Here is a 6,300-nt window from a genome sequence, read left to right on the forward strand (position 1 = left end):
GATTTTTAAATTAAACAGTTTAACAGCAGGTCTGAATGAAACATTGGAAATGTAATCTTCCCTTTAGATGCCGTTATATACATCTGATAGGGTTTATAGTAACGTGTTTGGACAGACACAACCTGTACATTACAACAGTCTTGTTGTTCTTTATAGCAGTGTCAGGATTGCATGCTGATATGTGCATTAAGGTATGCAGTGTATGCAGTCTTTATCATACAAAGAGCGATCTGTGCATCCATATGCGTGTTTTTCGTTACTAGTATTGTGCACAATTGCCAACACTCTTGCCTCTTTACCGAATTTAAATTTTTTTAGTATTTAGTAGGATTAATAATATGTGGGATACACCTTTCTCTGTTTTTGAGTTTTTTATATTATTTTTTATGGTGTTTTTATGGTGTTACATAGTTACATAGTATTTGAGGTTGAATAAAGACATTAGTCCATCAAGTCCAACCTATTAGGATCTCATTCTAGGAGTACCTGTACCCCTGTATATTACGGTCCCTTAAGAAATCGTCCAAACGTTTCTTGAACAATTCCACATTATTTGCTGAAATCACCGCCTGTGGCAGTGAGTTCCAGACCCTAACTGATCTTACTGTGAAGAACCCCCTTCACCCCTTGTGCTGGAATTTTTTTTCCACCAATTTTAGGTGGTGGCCTCTAGTTTTTGTAATGGAGTTAATTTTAAACAGTTTTTGGCTAATGGTTCTACCACCATTGAACATTTTGTACATGGAGATCATATCCCCCCTTAATCTCCTCACCTCCAATGTGAACATGTTTAAATTTAGTAGCCTTGTTTCGTAGCTCTGGTCCTCCATACCCCTAATTAATTTGGTTGCCCTCCGCTGGACTTTTTCCAACTCAAGGACATCTTTTCTTAGTACTGGTGACCAGAACTGGACCGCGTACTCCAGATGAGGTCGAACCAATGATCTATAAAGTGGCTAAATTATAGACTTGTCCCTGCAATACATCCCCTTTTTAATACAGGACAAAACCCTGCTAGCGTTGTTTACAGCAGCCTGGCACTGCAAGCTACCTTTCAGTTTGTGGTCTACAATGGCCCCCAAATCCTTCTCCATTTCTGACTTCCCTAGCGGCATACCCATAATTGTATAACCCATTTGTTTATTTTTAATTCCAAAGTGCATTACTTTGCATTTATCGACATTAAACCTCATCTGCCACATTAATGCCCACTCCCCTATTTTATCCAGGTCCTCCCATAATGTTATAATGTCTAAGTGTTCATGAGCATCATTTTAACTGAATGGGTAGTATTTATTACCCACTTGATGAATGGTTCAACCCATCAAATTTAGTATTCAGTATTTAGTTTATTTAGTTATTTTTAGAATTTCATGCACACAAGTGTATGTATTGTATTTCCATCTCATGTTTTCCTAATTCACTGGGATTGCTATGTATATGTACAGTTGGGCAAAAACCTATTTAGTCAGCCACCAATTATGCAAGTTCTCCCACTTAAAAAGATGAGAGAGGCCTGTAATTGGCATCATAGGTAGACCTCAACTATGAGAGACAAAATGGCAAAACAAATCCAGACAAATCACATTGGCTGATTTGGAACGAATTTATTTGCAAATTATGGTGGAAAATAAGTATTTGGTCAATATCAAAAGGTCATCTCAGTACTTTGTTATATATCCTTTGTTGGCAATGACAGAGGTCAAACGTGTCCTGTACGTCTTCACAAGGTTGGCACACACTGTTGCTGGTATGTTGGCCCATTCCTTCATGCAGATCTCCTCTAGAGCAGTGATGTTTTGGGGCTGTCGCTGGGCAACACAGACTTTCAACTCCCTCCAAAGGTTTTCTATGGGGTTGAGATCTGGAGACTGGCTAGGCCACTCCAGGACCTTGAAATGCTTCTTACGAAGCCACTCCTTCGTTGCCCGGGCGGTATGTTTGGGATCATTGTCATGTTGAAAGACCCAGCCACGTTTCATCTTCAATGCCCTTGCTGATGGAAGGAGGTTTGCACTCAAAATCTCACGATACATGGCCCCATTCATTCTGTCCTGTACACGGATCAGTCGTCCTGGTCCCTTTGCAGAGAAACAGCCCCAAAGCATGATGTTGCCACCCCCATGTAGGTATGGTGTTCTTTGGATGCAACTCATCTTTCTATCTCCTCCAAACACAAGGAGTTGTGTTTCTACCAAATAGTTCTATTTTGGTTTCATCTGACCATATGACATTCTCCCAATCCTCTTCTGGATCATCCAAATGCTCAATAGTTGAGGTCTACCTATGATGCCAATTACAGGCCTCTCTCATCTTTTTAAGTGGGAGAACTTGCACAATTGGTGGCTGACTAAATACTTTTTTGCCCCACTGTATATTATGATCAAACATGATATTAATGTTAGTGTTCATGGATATTTTATAATATTTTACAATTTTTACATATATTACATATTTATTATTTTTGGTTGATATTGAGCATCATTATCAATAATAGAGATCCCAAGATTGTGGATCCTGTTCAAGTCAACCAATTATTAAGTATATTGTAGAATATATTATAGTGAATAATAATTTATCACTACTTCTAATGCTATGCAGGAGAAGCTGGCCACCTAAATGACTGCATGCACCGTCTTGTACAAAATCCTTTTCTCGGGCGGTAGACACGATCGTAATTCTTCGATCCTGGTTGGTCCAGCACTACCCAATCGCATCCGAGGATGCTAGAGCTCTAATTGGTTGCAATTTAGTCTTAGCCAGCCAGCGTTCAGTGCTCACGAGGTTCTGATAAAAGGGGCCTGCCCCAGGAAACGCGTCAACTGATATACCCACAGCCGATGTCTACTAACTCAGATTAAGGACTGTGGAAGTGCGTTTGGATTGCTCTTATAGACAATTGTTTATCTTGGAATCCTTTTACAAGTTTTACATGCCGCTAGGTTTGTGAGTAGCCTTTCTGTTTTTTTAAAGCTATCTAATAAATTACCAGTACTACACAGGGTGGACGCTCTTTTCTGTTTTTTTCCTTTTGCATGTTTTTCCTCCAGTTAAGTTTCCTTTGCCTCTGTGGGACTTTTTGGTTCTATCATTTTTACAGAATTCTCCTTTTGCGAGTATTCGTGATATTCCTTTATTAAATTTGTCACAAAAGGTGGCTCAGAGAGTTTCTGAACAGCTGCCTTATATTGTAAACCTCCTTTTTTGATTTTTCATGAGATTAGGTAGTTCTTTGTCCTAGACATTCCTTTCTTCCTAGGGCAGTATCTGATTTCCATCTCAGTGAGAATATTCTACCCTCAATTTTTCCTCATCCAATGCATCCTAAAGAAATAGAGCTTAACTGTCTGGACATAGTAAAGGCAAAATTGTACAAGCGGCTGCTTAGTTTGTGTAAACTGCGTTTTTTGTTATTGAATTTTTTATTGTTCCCGCCCCCCAGGGGACACTGCTTTGAGATTTCCCATCAGTACAGAGATCAAGATCTCCGCTGTGTCATTCAATGGACGAAAGAGAAAATAGGATTTTTTGTACTCACTGCAAAATCCTTTTCTCTGAGTTCATTGAAGGACAATTCTTGTCCTTCTTTGGGTGTTTTGTAACTTAGTTCTACTGCTTTGTGACTAACTGAGCTACCTTGGATGGGGATGTGACCACCAGCAGGAGCCGCCTTAATAGCTGAGCTTCTTTTTTAAGCCTAGCGTCCGACTCCTGCAAATGGCATATAACCCATAGGTACAGAGATCAAGATCTCCGCTGTGTCCTTCAATGAACTCATAAAAAAGGATTTTAAAGTGAGTTTAAAAATTAATTCTTATATTTCTGTATGTGCTGCTATTGAAGATTTTCCCTCACTTCCTGTCTGGTAAATGGGAAAATCTCTATAACAGAATCCTAGATAGGAGTACATTTAAAAAAAAATCCTTCCCCTTTCTTTCAAAATGGGAAAAAATGAGCTTTGGCTAAACATATGGTTTAAGAGAACAGAGAAAACAAAAGAGTATGTAGGGAACTGTTCTTTTATACACTTGTTGTGGTGCATTAAAGATTAGAAAACCCCACAGTGATATATATACAGTGTATCATTTTTATATGAATATTTTTGGGTTGTGGAACGAATCATCTGAATTTCCTTTATTTCCTATGGGGAAATTCGCTTTGATATACAAGCGCTTTAGATTACAAGCATGCTTCCGGAACAAATTATGCTCGTAAACCAAGATATTACTGTATAGGCTTTCCATTAAGTAATATTCAGTGTGCCCTCATGTCATGTGTTGTGGAACTGAGAAATACTGCATGCTGATTCTGTGCCGAGTCCATCCAAACCAAAAAGGAGATACATTAGTAAAGTGTTCCTGCACTGTGTAGTTTCACTTTCTATTATATTGTAATCACTCCTGTGTGAGAACCCTGAGTTCCCTGTCAGAGGTATCTCTGATTCAGTATCATTGAACTAATTGCATACTGCAAGATAATTGTGATTTCTCAGATGTATGACAGTTAAGCTCACTTTGACTAGGTCTTATCAGGTGAATCTTCTGTTGTTGCAGTGCACACTTGCAGTTTTATAATTTAAAGGAACAGTGCCCTTTTTGGTTTGGAATTCCTTAGCTAGTGTTAGCTTAGGGAACAGTAAACAGCAGGGGCGGACTGGGGCGGGGGGCAGGGTGGTAATTGCTCCCCGTGCCTCTCTGATGCCTTTGCAGACGGCCCCCGCCGCCGCCGCAAGCACTTCTTCTCTCCCATCTCGGCCGCAGCAGCAGAGCGGCCAAGAGGGGAGAGATAAAGTGCTTGCGGCAGCGGAGAGAAGCGAAGAAGCAGCTCGACTGCTTTTAACAGTGCCCGCTTTAACGATCGGGCTCCTCGGTGGCCATAGCAGTTTCCTCCGCCCACCTCAGCTGCCATTGATGGGAGAGGGAGACTGCAGAGCTACAATTGACCGGCTGTTTAGTTCGGCTGAGCGGGACGTAGAGAGCGGGCACCACAAGCCGAACGGGCAGGCAACCTCGCTACTCCCCCCACCATCCCCAAGAGAAGAGCACCTGAATCAAGAAATCTCTGTAAGTCCCTGTACTGTCTGTGTGACATCTGACCTCTACATTACGCACTGACCTCTACTGTGCATCACCCCTGACCTCCGCACTGTGCGTCACCCCCTGACCTCCGCACTGTGCGTCACCCCCTGACCTCCGCACTGTGCGTCACCCCCTGACCTCCGCACTGTGCGTCACACCCTGACCTCTGTACTGTGGTCACACCCTGACCTCTACACTGCATACTGACCTCTGCACTGTGCGTCACACTCTGACCTCAGTACTGTGCATCAGACCCTGACCTCTGTACTCTGCGTCACACCTTGACCTCTGTACTCTGCATCACACCCTGACCTCTGTACTCTGCGTCACACCCTGACCTTTGTACTCTGCGTCACACCCTGACCTCTGTGTCACACCCTGACCTCTGTACTCTGCGTCACACCCTGCCCTCTGTACTGTCAGGGTTATTCACAAAGCTGCCAAAGGCAGCCGTGTGAATAACCGAGCCGAAGTGAAGTGAGCCGAACGCTGTTTGGCTATTCACTTCAGGCTTGTATGGCAGATTAAAGCCATTCATCGGCTGGCTTCGGGTCGGCCGAACATGCTCTACATATTCGGACGACCCGAAGTGCAGACAGAGTTCGACTCAGCCGATGCAACGTCTGGATCGGCTAAGCCGAACCTCCGGCAGGCTACTCACTATAATAACAACTAGGTAACCAGGGGATGCTGAGCTGAACTGTCATTACAATGGGAACTCTGTCAGCGGACACTTTCGCTCTCTCAGGGAATAGTTGTTGTTGGCTCCATCTTGGCAGCAGCAGCGGCTCCTCTCCAACTTCCTCTGGCTTCTCAGATCTGCTGTGCGGCTGCCTGTGAGTGTGGGCTCCTGACGGCCGGCTCTGCCGAGTTCTCATTGTAATGACAGATCAGCTTCCCCTGGTTACCTGGTAACCAGGGGACGCTGAATTGTCATTACACACTGAGATTGTGTATCCCGAGATTGTGTATAGATTGCTGCTTATATGGGTATGCCATTCTCGTCAGGAGCCCACACACACAGGCAGCCGCACAGCAGATCTCAGGAGCCGGAGGAAGTTGGAGAGGAGCTGCTGCTGCTGTAAAGATGGAGCTGACAACAACTATTCCCTGAGGGAGCGAAAGAGCCGGCTGGCAACCGGGGGACGCTGATCTGTCATTGAAACTGGCCGGAGCCAGCCGTGAGATCACAGCTGGCTCCGCCCAGCTGTCAGTTGCGAGG

This window comes from Nanorana parkeri, unplaced genomic scaffold (assembly GCF_000935625.1).
Source record: "Nanorana parkeri isolate BGI_ZX_2015 unplaced genomic scaffold, ASM93562v1 scaffold2042, whole genome shotgun sequence".
Taxonomy (NCBI): Eukaryota; Metazoa; Chordata; class Amphibia; order Anura; family Dicroglossidae; genus Nanorana; species Nanorana parkeri.